This window comes from Pelodiscus sinensis, chromosome 1 (genome assembly GCF_049634645.1).
Source record: "Pelodiscus sinensis isolate JC-2024 chromosome 1, ASM4963464v1, whole genome shotgun sequence".
Lineage (NCBI taxonomy): Eukaryota > Metazoa > Chordata > Testudines > Trionychidae > Pelodiscus > Pelodiscus sinensis.
Window position 1 is genome coordinate 317700676 of NC_134711.1, and position 11458 is coordinate 317712133.

Genomic DNA, 11458 nt, shown 5'->3' on the forward strand with positions numbered 1-11458 from the left:
GCAAGGCTGGGGTCCCAAGTCCTGGGGCTGCATCCTGCCAGCCCCACCTCAGGGGGCAGAAGACGTGGCTCTGACCAGAGGTGTGATGGTACGGAAGGGTCTAGCGGTGGGTACACTGCCCCTTACAGCTGCTGTGGCACCCTGTGAGAGGTAAAACCTCCCAGGGTCCCTGCTAGGGCGGGACAAGTGAGAACCACCCACAACACGGAGCAGTGGCCAAGGGGTGCAACATCCACAGTTCTAGGAGCATGAGAGAGAGGCTGGATTTCCAGGGGTCTGTCGCTGTGGGACTCATAGGCACTGATTTCCTAATGTGCTAGGGGGAGGGAAAGGTGGGCTTGGCCCCCGGCCTCACCCCCACTCCACCAAGGCCCCACCCCCATCCTGCCTCTTCCCTGCCTGTTCTGCCCCCTCCCTAGGTCCCACCTTTGCTCCTCCCCCCACCTTTCCTCGTGCACACTGCAGAACAGCTGACCAGCCGTGGGTGGTAGGCGTTGGGCAGGAGGTGTAGATAGATGGGGCTGCTGGCAGGTGGGAGCTGCTGGGGGAAGGGGGAGGTGCTGATAGGGAGGCCACTGGTCCATTTTTCCCCACCCCCAGAGCACTCACAAGTGGGTGCCTATGGCTTTGGAAACTACTTCGGAAGCATGACAGAAAAGGTGCTGTATGAACACGAGGTGGCTGTTGTTATCCTACAGCATCGATATGCAGGACGACACAGCACCATGCTGCATTGTCACATCAACTCGCTATGGCAGCCACACAAACTCATCTCTGGAGGGCACGACTTCCTGGGGTCACCACTGGGCACCCTACAGGACACACACGTGCTCATTACGTGATCTGAAACCACGGGCTCCTGGAAAGATAACGCGCTCAGCTCAGTGCACAAAGCGACAGAGACCAGGAATGCGGTTGGAGTCATTTTATTGGGAATGCCAGGGATTGACCAGCCTGCCTGGGGATCGGCACACAGCCGTGTTCTCTGTAAGCTGAGTGCCTGGACAGCTACCCAGGAGAGATTCAAATGCCACCCAGCTGATTAGCAGAGTGTCCACAGCGTCCACAAGCGGCAGCATGTGTTTCTATTGGTGGTGCACATCTGCACATGCCTTGGTGCGCATAACAAAATTTATTCTGCTCATGGATTGAAAGAAATTAGAAGGAATCACTGGCACATAGGGACATGGTGATAGCACCACAGCAAGGAATAAGTGAGGTCTAATAATAGCCCCACTGACTTCCCGCTACCCTGGGTTTGTTTACTAGCTCATAAATAAGCACCATTAGGAACAACTTTCCATCCTGCCCAGAGGCTAAGTTAACAATGTTTTCAATACCCTGGAGAGCATTTAGTAGCTGAGCTTCATGTGTTACTCACAGGGATGAAGCGAAGCACATTCTGAAAGGCAATGGGTCTTTTACCTACTAACCCATCAGTCCAACTGCACAAGGTTAGATGCAGTCATGCCCGTGCACTGGGTGGGGAAGGGAGCATATGACCTATGAGGAGAGGCTGAGGGAGTTGGGTCTGTTTAGTCTGCAGAAGCGAAAAGTGAGGGGGGATTTGATAGCAGCCTTCAACTTCTTGAAGGGAGATTCCAAAGAGGATGGAGAGAGGCTGTTCTCAGTAGTGACGGATGGCAGAACAAGGAGCAATGGTCTCAAGTTGTGGTGGGAGAGGTCCAGGTTGGATATTAGGAAAAACTATTTCACTGGGAGGGTGGTGAAGCACTGGAATGGGTTACCTAGGGAAGTAGTGGAGTCTCCATCCCTAGAGGTGTTTAAGTCTCGGCTTGACAAAGCCCTGGCTGGGTTGATTTAGTTGGGATTGGTCCTGCCTAGAGCAGGGGGCTGGACTTGATGACCTTCTGAGGTCTCTTCCAGCGCTATGGTTCTATGACTTTGAAACAGCGGCAAAGAATGAAAAAATCGAGCAACGTGTAAACAGCACAGCGGAAGCATTCGGAGAGCATGGCCCATTTCTGCAGCCGCAGCTGTCCCTACACAGGCTGCTCCCCACAGGAGAGTGGTTTGTGTCACTTGCCTCTGGCTCTGGAAGTGAAGTGGGGCCAAATCCTGTGGTCACTCCACAGTCAGAGCTTCCACTAAGTCAAGTCCTGCTCTCAGCTCCCTAGATGAATGCAGCCCCCATGACTCTGGAGTTCCACTGCTAGGGACATGCCAGCTGGGGAGAGGGCAGGGACCCTCTTGTGGCATTTTAATGGGGGGCACATTATTGTTCCGCTGTGGCATGGAATGGCCAGTGGTTGTAGCATGGAATGGTTGATCCCAGATCCTGGGGGAGCCCTGTGCCAGCTTTGGGATCCCTGGTCCTTGAGGACAGCTTCACTGGACCCACCCTACCAAGGTTTCCCTCAGTGGGATCTGCCCCAGAACACACTCCCTTGGAAGGCAAAGAGAAAATCGAAAGAAGAGTGAAAGTAGCCATAGAACGATGTTTCTGAAGCAGCAAGCTAGTTGCTACAGCCGTACAGACACGGGTCAGGTGACGTACCGTTACGGAATAGTGCAGGAACTCAGAAATATACAGGCCGTAAGTTTGTAGGACAACAGGTTAATTAAACTAACTGAGCCCTAAGGCCTAAAGACTTAAGAGACGTAACCAACCAAGAAGTGACCTTCTGTAATAAGGTGCAAGGCTGTCTTTAGGATTTATGGGGCCCTATGAAGTACTATTAAACGGGTGCCCTGTGCCCGATAGCAGCCTGGGAATGAGGGAGATGATTTTTTAGAGATGTGATTTTACAATCTTCAGCAGCACACTAATGAAATGTTATTTCAAATTTTAAACTAAAGTCCTGTAGACTGACAGTAAATCCGGACACTGACAGTATATATCTGGGGCTGGCAGATGCCTGTAAAATGGCTTCATTACCACCTGAATGGCTTTTTTTACAGGTTCAATGTCTGTTAATAGCTCTGGCCGGCTTTTTCACTTTTAAGACACCCTGATCCTCTCTGGAGAAAGCAGTGCCACAGAACAGGATAGGAAGAGGCGGATGGGTGGACATTTAGACCCAGTGGTGCCTCACATTTTGGGGTGCCCTACACAACTGGGTATTCTCCCTATGGGTAAAGACGGCCCTGATAAGATGCCACAAGACAGCCGTGATGCTGTGTGTGACGGGCCGTCACTGACCCGGAGGGAGGCCGGCCGGAGCCACTCCCCACCGGGAACCGGTGGCCAGTCCCGAGCCCCCCAGCGTTACCCCGGCGTAAGCCGGAGGAGCCGGCAGGACCACTTGCCGCCGCACCTGCACCGGCAGGGGAGCATTGGCCCCTTCCTCGAGGCCCTGCGGGGCGGGGGTGGGGCGCAGCGAGGCGGGCGTGCAGCAGGGCAGAGGCCAGCACACTGCCGGAAGGGGAGCGGCCCCGGGCAGCGGCCGGTGCAGCGGGCCGCTTTGAAAAGGCTCGCCGCCGGCGTGGTTGGGGGCAGCCTCCTCGCAGCGGCGGAGGAGCGGCCCCCGACCCAGGACGGACCCCGAGCGCCACCCAGGCCGGCGGTCAGCCAGACCTTGGCCCTGGGGCCATAGGGACAGCCATCGCCACCGGCGGTCGGCCAGCCCCTCCTCCTCCGAGGGCCAAACCCCACCACGCTGGACCCAGAGGGAACGGCTAAGCCGAGAGCGAACCCGGCCAAGGGAGCTCTCCCCGGCGACTTTGCCCGGACGACCCAGGATCCAAGTTACCGAGCCAGGGTAGGTTCTGGGGGTCGGGGCGGTGCCTCCAAGGGCCGCCAGGAGGGAGGAAGGAGCCCGGGGCAGGATGCTTTTGGCGACCGTGGGTGGACGGGTTACAGAGGGAGTGACCCCCATCCACCGCGCAAGGGCACTAGCAGGCCCCGACGCTTAGGGCCCCGGGCTGGGACCCGGAGAGAGGGTGGGACCGGGTCCCCCTCCCTGTCCTAGAGGAGCATCCCGCTCCTAACACCCGTAGCGAGAGCGAAGTGCGAGTCGGGACCCCGCGAGGGGGGAGACCTCGGACTAGGGGCTTCGGCCCCATCCCGCAGGGACGGGTAACTATTTTAGGGTTCGCTGACCCCCCCCTTCCGTCCGGGAGGGGGTGATCGCACCTGAGGGCTCGGGCCCCATAGCAGGGACCCGGGGCACGACGAAGGACCAAAAGAGGACAAAAGGGTCTGCAGACCCCCCCCCTCGGGCTGAGAGGGAGTGATCGCACCCCTCACCCCTCACCCCTCACACATGTCATCAGTCAGAATGCTCCGTTCAGTGTTGCTGAACTGCTGGCAGGTAACCACCAGACAAAAGTTTGTCCCAGCCGTTCAGCCACAGTAACTAACTGATGCACATGCCGGGAAGCTTGAAGTAAATGGTCTAGTAACCTATGGGAGAAGAGTCCCTGCCCCCACGTTAGTAGGGTGGGGAAGTATAGATAATGAAAAGAGGCTGAAATCCCTATTGCATATGCAATAGTATCGGGGGCATTAACATAACCCATGATAATAGGGGGCACTTGGCCAATGAACCCCATGGAGATTTCCAAGAACCTGCCAGGCTAAGCACCACCCATGGATTATTCCCCTACTATGTGGCTCCCTGCAAAGACTGATGTGAGTATCCGAGTGCTGGATTACCTCAGGCTGCTTGGCTGTGTTGCGCTGTCTGTGATTAGCTAACAGTGCTAATACAACCTCCCAAACGGAGACCGCCTTCCCGCAGGGCGAGCATCACTCCTGCAAGCGCAGAGCGCCTCGCTCTCAAATGGGCATTCAGGCTGTGGCCAAGCTGAAGGCAGCTGAACCCTGCCTGCCCCTCCCATGCTGGAAATGGGACATAACACCCCACCGATAGGTCAGGCAACACCGCAGGGCTTCCAGAGAAGACGTGCATCCAACACCCTTCTCCACACGTACACTGATTCTCCTCATGCTGCCTGCAGCTTGCATTGACTACAGATTCCGGGCAGCAAGGAGGGGGCTCTGCAAGGCCTGAGGAGGGGGAAGAGCACCCTGCTGTGTGAATAGAGCAGACACCAGAGAGATCTGGGCAGAAGGCCCCCTACGTGCTGCTGCTCGGGATCTGGCCCTAGGGGCTTTAAACGTGGGCTTTGCCTGAGTATGGGCTGCAGGACAGGAGCCACTGTGACGGAGAGGAACGCCGTATTCCTCTGATCTAGACAGAAAGAGACAGAGCGCGAGCTACAGACCCGACCTCCAAACTGTATGATCCAAAGCCCTGATCTGAGCGAACTGCCCCATTGCCCTCCCCTTCCCCCCACTGTGACGGGGGCAATGGGCGATTGGTGCGGTATTGAGCGCTCAGTTGGGCAGCGCTCTGATGAGCTGAGGCAGCAGGCTCTGTACACAGCCCCGGGAAGACCAAAGGCTGTGCCTACCTTTGCCCCTGCGGTGCGGTATCTGCTGCTAGGGGGAAACCCCAGGTGACCGCACATGACGCACGTGGTCTACCAAGGCAGCTCAGCCTGAGTCGGAAGCTGCTTCCCAATTACATCCATAACAGGCCTCTCAGGTGGCAGTGTCACTCGGAGGAATTTGGAGGAATTTGTCCCCAGCTTGCCCTGGTGGAAAAACACCACCTAATGCTCTTGTCAAAGCCAGGTAAAACACAGAAGTGTTTTGTCCTAACATATAGCCTGGACACTCTTGGCAGCCAGGGGGTAGAGGTAAAAAACAATGGATAATCTAACCTAAACTAAACTCCGTAATCCTCAAAGGAGAAGTGGGTTTACCCGCTTTTACCCTCAACTACGCTATTGCTAGGCCCAGTTCTGGTCTCACTCTGGTGTCAATCAACACAGTCACACCAGTGTAAAAGCAGAATCTGGCCCAAGATCCCTATCCCATTCTTCGGGTGAGTTTTAACAGCTCGGTGAACATACTTACTTTTATCCCAGAGTCAGAATCAGATGCTGGTGTCTTTCTACACCACAGAAGAGAAATGCTTGCAGAAGCCTGGACTTGGCTTTCTGACTACCACTCTGATATCTGCACTCACGTACATTGGTTTATTAATCAGATAGAAACAGATTCTGCTAAAAGAACGGGGAAGTATTACTTGGCCTGGGAATCCTCTAGTGGGGCTCTCTGCATTTGATAGTTCAGAAGCACCCAGAAACCAATCTGCAATATGAACCTAAGAACGGCCACATTGGGTCAGACCAAAGGATCATCTAGCTCAGTATCCTGTCTTCTGAAGTGGCCAATGCCAGGTGCCCCAGAGGTAATTAACAGAACCGGTCATCATCAAGTGAACCACCCCGTCGACCATTCCCAGCTTCTGGCAAACGGGCTAGGGACACCATCCCTGCCCATTCTAGCTAATAGCCATTGATGGACTTGTCCTCCATGAACTTATCTAGTTCTTTGAACCCTGTTAGTCTTGGACTTCATTACATCCTCTGGCAAAGAGTTCCACAGGTTGACTGTGCGCTGCATGAAAAAGTATTTCCTTTTGTTTGTGTTAAACCTGCTACCTATTCATTTCATTTGGCAACTCTTAGTTCTTGTCAGGTATGAAGCCATGCCTGGCACGTCTGTGTAAACACAATTATTGGGGACTCAATTGCTCCTTTGTGGTTTGTGCACATTGTTATTGCTGTGTAAAGTACAAGACACGATCATTCCCTTTACCCAGGCATGGGCAATAATTTTTGATGGGGGGCCACTCCAAGAATTAGGTAAGTGATCCAGGGCCTCAGTCTTCCATGATATTAATGGTGGAAGTGTGGGGTCTGGGATGGAGGTTGGGTGCAAAAGGGAGCTTGGGATAAGAGACTGAGGTGCAGGAGGGAGTCTGGAGTCTGGAAGGGAGGCTGGATGAAGGAGGAGGTTGTGACGGGACTGGGAAGCAGGGGTTTGGGTTGTGACCTAGGGCAGGTGACTGAGGTGCAGGGGCTTGGGATGTGATCTAGGGCAGGAGGGAGCTGTGACCTGGGATAGGGGATTGGGGTACAGGAGGGGGTGCAGGGGTTTGGTTTGGGATCGATGGTGGGGGAATGGGGTGCAGGAATTTGGGTTGTGACCTAGAGCAGGAGGGATTGTGATCTGGGGCAGGAAATTGGGGCACCAGATCTGGGAGGAGGTATGGGCTCAGGAGGGGGGCAGAGTGTTGGGGAAGGGAGGGGCTCAGGTGCCAGGGGTAGGCTCTGGCCAGGAGACTTACCTGGGTGACTTCCAGCCAGCAGTCCAGCATGTTTCTCAGGCAGCCTGCCTGCCTGCCCCGCCCCTGCGTAGGCTGCAAGGGCCATGTGCGTGTGTGAATAACTTGTGTGTGAATAACTATGAGCCAGAGGGGAGGGGCACGTGGCGCATCCTGTGCTGCCTGTTATTCAAACAGGCAGCTCCCATTGGCCAGAAACTGGCCAATGGGACTGTGCTGGGGGTGGGGACAGCTCATGAAGCCTTCTCCACCTTCCTCTCCGGGCTCACAGTTGTGAAAGAGAAACAGCCTGGCAGCCGCTTTTCTGAGAGGCGTGCAAGTGGAGCAAGGCAAGCAAGGAGCCTGCTTGGGGTTTCCTGCTGTGTCCACGGGCCATATCCAGTGGCTTGATAGGCCTGATCCAGCCTGCGGGCCATATTTTGCCCAGTCCTGCCCTTACTTATGCTCAAGAGAACCTTGCTTCACATGTAGTTGCACTGATTTCCACAGAAGCATGGCGTAAGGAGGCACTCAGAGTAAGTAAGGGGAGGGGCAGATCATAGCCCTTAATATTTGTCCTGTGCTGGGAAGATGCTGATCCCTACGGAAATACTAAATGAGTGATCGTTGCTCGCAGAGAAGGACCCAAGTTGCAACAGTCCGAATCCAATTTGGAGTCTTATCCTACCTGCCTGGAGCTTTGGATGGTGTTATGATTCAGGGTGTGGGTCGGCCCATTTAGAAGACAGTCAGAGTTATGGTGGTTGGACTTTGGTTGTCCATAGGAAACTGCCCCATGGTTGTGGAGTGGGATTTAGATCCATTCAGAATCAGTGTTTCAGTTTGGGCCCATCTGATTTCTGCTGTCTGGCCTAGTACCAGGTTAGAGCCTGGTTAGTGCTCTGTGTTGCCATGAAAGACCCAAATTACCAAGCCATTTTAAAGATGGGGAAACTGAGGCCCGGCACATTGAACTGATTTGCTGGACACACACAGCAGGCCAGGCAGACCTAGTTATAGAACGCAGCTCTCCGAGCTCCCAGTCTAATACTCCAGCTGCAGCACTTCCCTCTCCTCCATTCAACTTCACAGACAGTTCTCCTGGCCAGGGCTATCTGATCTGCAAGGGAAGTGGCTCTCACTGCTCTCTGGAGACAGAGGGTGCAGACAGCTCCACTCAGCAAGCCCACCTGTAAAAAGGTGGCGCGAGAGGACAGAGAAGGAAAAGCAACACACAACTCCAGAATCTCTAGACCCAAGCTGCGAGCTCCTGGGCCCGACCACAAAGCAAGCTAGTTCCTGAAGGATCAAAGGACTTCAGTGGTTCCTCTTGCTTCACTCGTTATCTGAAGAAGTGGGTTGTGCCCACGAAAGCTCATGAAACCATCTCTACTTTTTGTTAGAGGGTGCGACTGGACCACTCGCTTTTTAAGTTTTTTTCATTAAAATTACTTGGGCAAGGATCACTAATGTAACAACGCTTGGTTTGGGGTGAGCATCTCTTTCTATGAAGGGGCCCACTGAGCCCTCAGCAAATGTTTGGCCTGTTCCCTTCTGTACGATAATATCCTCTACAGTAAGGGTCTAACAATACAGCTTCTGTGTACAGTGGTAAACAAGGCACGCATTTGTAACAGTCAGGGTCATTAACTATGGGAGCAAACTGTCAAGGGGAAGGATGGATTCCCCATCTCTTGGTGTGTCAGATCAAGACTAGATGCCTCTCTGGAAGATATGTTCAGTCAGACAAAAGTTACTGGGCTCTCTATATGAGTGGCTGGAGGAAATTCTTTGGCCTGTGCTTTACAGGAAGCCCAGATCAGTGGTTTAGAGTTAGGGGGTCACAACCCAGTCCTGGGTTGCAGAATGTCAGGCGCTGGGTCTCGTTGCTCCAGGGGGATCAGGTGACCAGTGGAGGTGCTAAGGCAGCTACCTGCCTGTCCTGCCACTACAGACTACTCTGTACTCCAGAAATGGCCAGCAGCAGGCCCCGCTCCTGGGAGGGGATGGGGGAAAGAGCGCACAGGGCTCCGCACACTGCCCCTGCCCTGAGCACTAACTCCACACTCCCATTGGCTAGGAACCTTCTGCTGGCTGCTTCTGAGGTGCAGCATGGTCTGCAGTGCCAGGGGAGGCAGGAAGTTGCATAGCACCCCCGCTGCACCGCTGACCAGGAGCTGCTCAAGGAAAACCCGTCCTGCCCCAGCCATGGTCTCTTCCAAAGCCAGAGCCCCTCCTGAACCCCAAAGCTCTCATCCTCAGCCCTACCTTGGAGCCCACACTCAGTCTAGTCAAATTATGCTGAGTCGCAGGCATCAACAATTTTCTTCAACTGGATCACGAGAAAAAGAAGTTTGAAAACCACTTGCCTAGGGGTATGTCTACACTAGCCCCCTCGTTCGAACTAGGGAGGCTAATGTAGGCATTCGAAGTTGCAAATGAAGCCCAGGATTTAAATATCCCGGGCTTTATTCGCATCTTCCCATCTGGGCACCATTTTTAAATCCCCTTAGTCCGAACTAACTGCCCGCGGCTACACGTGGCAGTCAAATGTTAACTCGAACTAAGTCCTTAGTTCGAGTTAACTGTTACACTGGTTGGTTTTTTTTCATTTGCAACTTGAATGCCTACATTAGCCCCCCCTAGTTCGAACTAGGGGGCTAGTGTAGACATACCCTTGATGATCTCTTCTGCCCTTACAGTCTATGAATCAGTAGCAAGATTGAAACGTGCTTATGGCTGGCACTGTAGAACGTCGCTGCATTTTCCAGACCAGTGTTGGGAGAAGATTCTAGCCTTTGCCCCAGACCTGAACACAACCCCACTACAAAAAAAAATAGTATAACAGGAGACAGGCCGGCAGGAGCCCCTGAGAATTATGGGCTTGGAAAATTATGAACAAACAGAACCCAATTGCCAGGGGAGAAATAGCAATGAGACAGAGAAGCAGAAATAATTAGCTCTCTAATGGTCACCACTTCTGCTAGCTCAGGGGCACTTAGGGCAGAGCTGGAAGTGAATGCTGAGTGGGGAAGACAATTTGTATATTGCATTTAATAGCCTGAACATTCAAAAAAAGCCCAATCTTGCATCACCCAGACAGAGTTCCTGAGAGGCAGTGAACTGGAACTTCAATGGGGGAAAAGCTTACAAAAGCCTCATTGATTGCCCAGCGAGTGACTGGCTCTGTTAGACAACCAGAGCGCCCACTGATGAGAAACAGGGATGCTTTAACAAATAAACAACCCCAGTATGGCGCTTTAATACATTGGATGGTTAGGGTCACAGGCAGAGACAGGTTTGACTAGACTAACCATGTAAGTATGGGGCTTGTGATGCTTCTTGGTTACTAGCAGCACAAAAAGGAAATTAGGAATATTACAGCTTATGTGCCTGTAACATGAAGCCCGATCCAAAGCTCTCTGAATACATGACTTGGGAGAGGCCCTTAGCACAGCACAGCACACACTCCCATATCGCATTGATGAGGGCCATCAAAGTTTGCTGTCTGATTGTAGAAGGCCCCATTGTGCTACAGACTCACCTCAGGGTACAGCTACACTGGTTGGTATTTTTTCAGAAAAGGTATGCAAATAGCACTCGCATTTGCATACCTTCTTCCGCTTTTTTTTTTCCAAGAGAGGCTTTTCCGCCATTTGTCCCCGTCTACACGGGGCCAAATGTCAGGAAAAAAAACCTCTTTCGAAAGCCCCTGTAAACCTCGGTTTATGGGGAATAAGGGGGCTTTTGAAAGAGGGGTTTTTTCCTGACTTTTGGCCCCACGTAGACGGGGCCAAATGGTAGAAAAGCCTCTTCAGGAAAAACAACAGAAGAAGGTATGCAAATGCGAGCACTATTTGCATACCTCTTCCAAAAAAAACCCAAACATTGTAGCCATACCCTCAATTGGGGCCTCTAAGTGCTACTGGAATATAAATAGATAACAAACCTTAATAAATACCCAATTGGCATCCAGAGAGCTAGAGCACAGCAGGACTCCATTGCTCACTTTCAATTCTGACAGGCAGAATTTGCCCCACCTCTGATTTTAAGATGCCAAGAAAACTTGTGCTTGCCCGTGTCAGCCCCTGAATTACGCAGGACCAGCAGCTAGCTCCTTGCGCCTGTAAGCATTGCAGAGCGTAGCAGCACAGGGCTTCCTGAAGGGAACACAGCTACTGAGTGTCTTCGCACAACCGACACTCCCTGTAATACAGGGACTAGCTTGGATAAGAACAATCAAAGCTCATGCTCCAGAGTGTAAATCTCACCTTATAGACACACACAAAACTGCTTGCGCCATCTGGCCTATGGTC

General features: G+C 53.0%; 1 protein-coding gene across 2 annotated transcripts in view; it reads right to left on the minus strand.

Annotated features, from left to right (window-relative positions):
* Window positions 1-11458, minus strand: part of CAPN5 (calpain 5) — a 117041-nt gene that overhangs the window by 33276 nt on the left and 72307 nt on the right. The gene's annotated exons all lie outside the window — the stretch shown is intronic.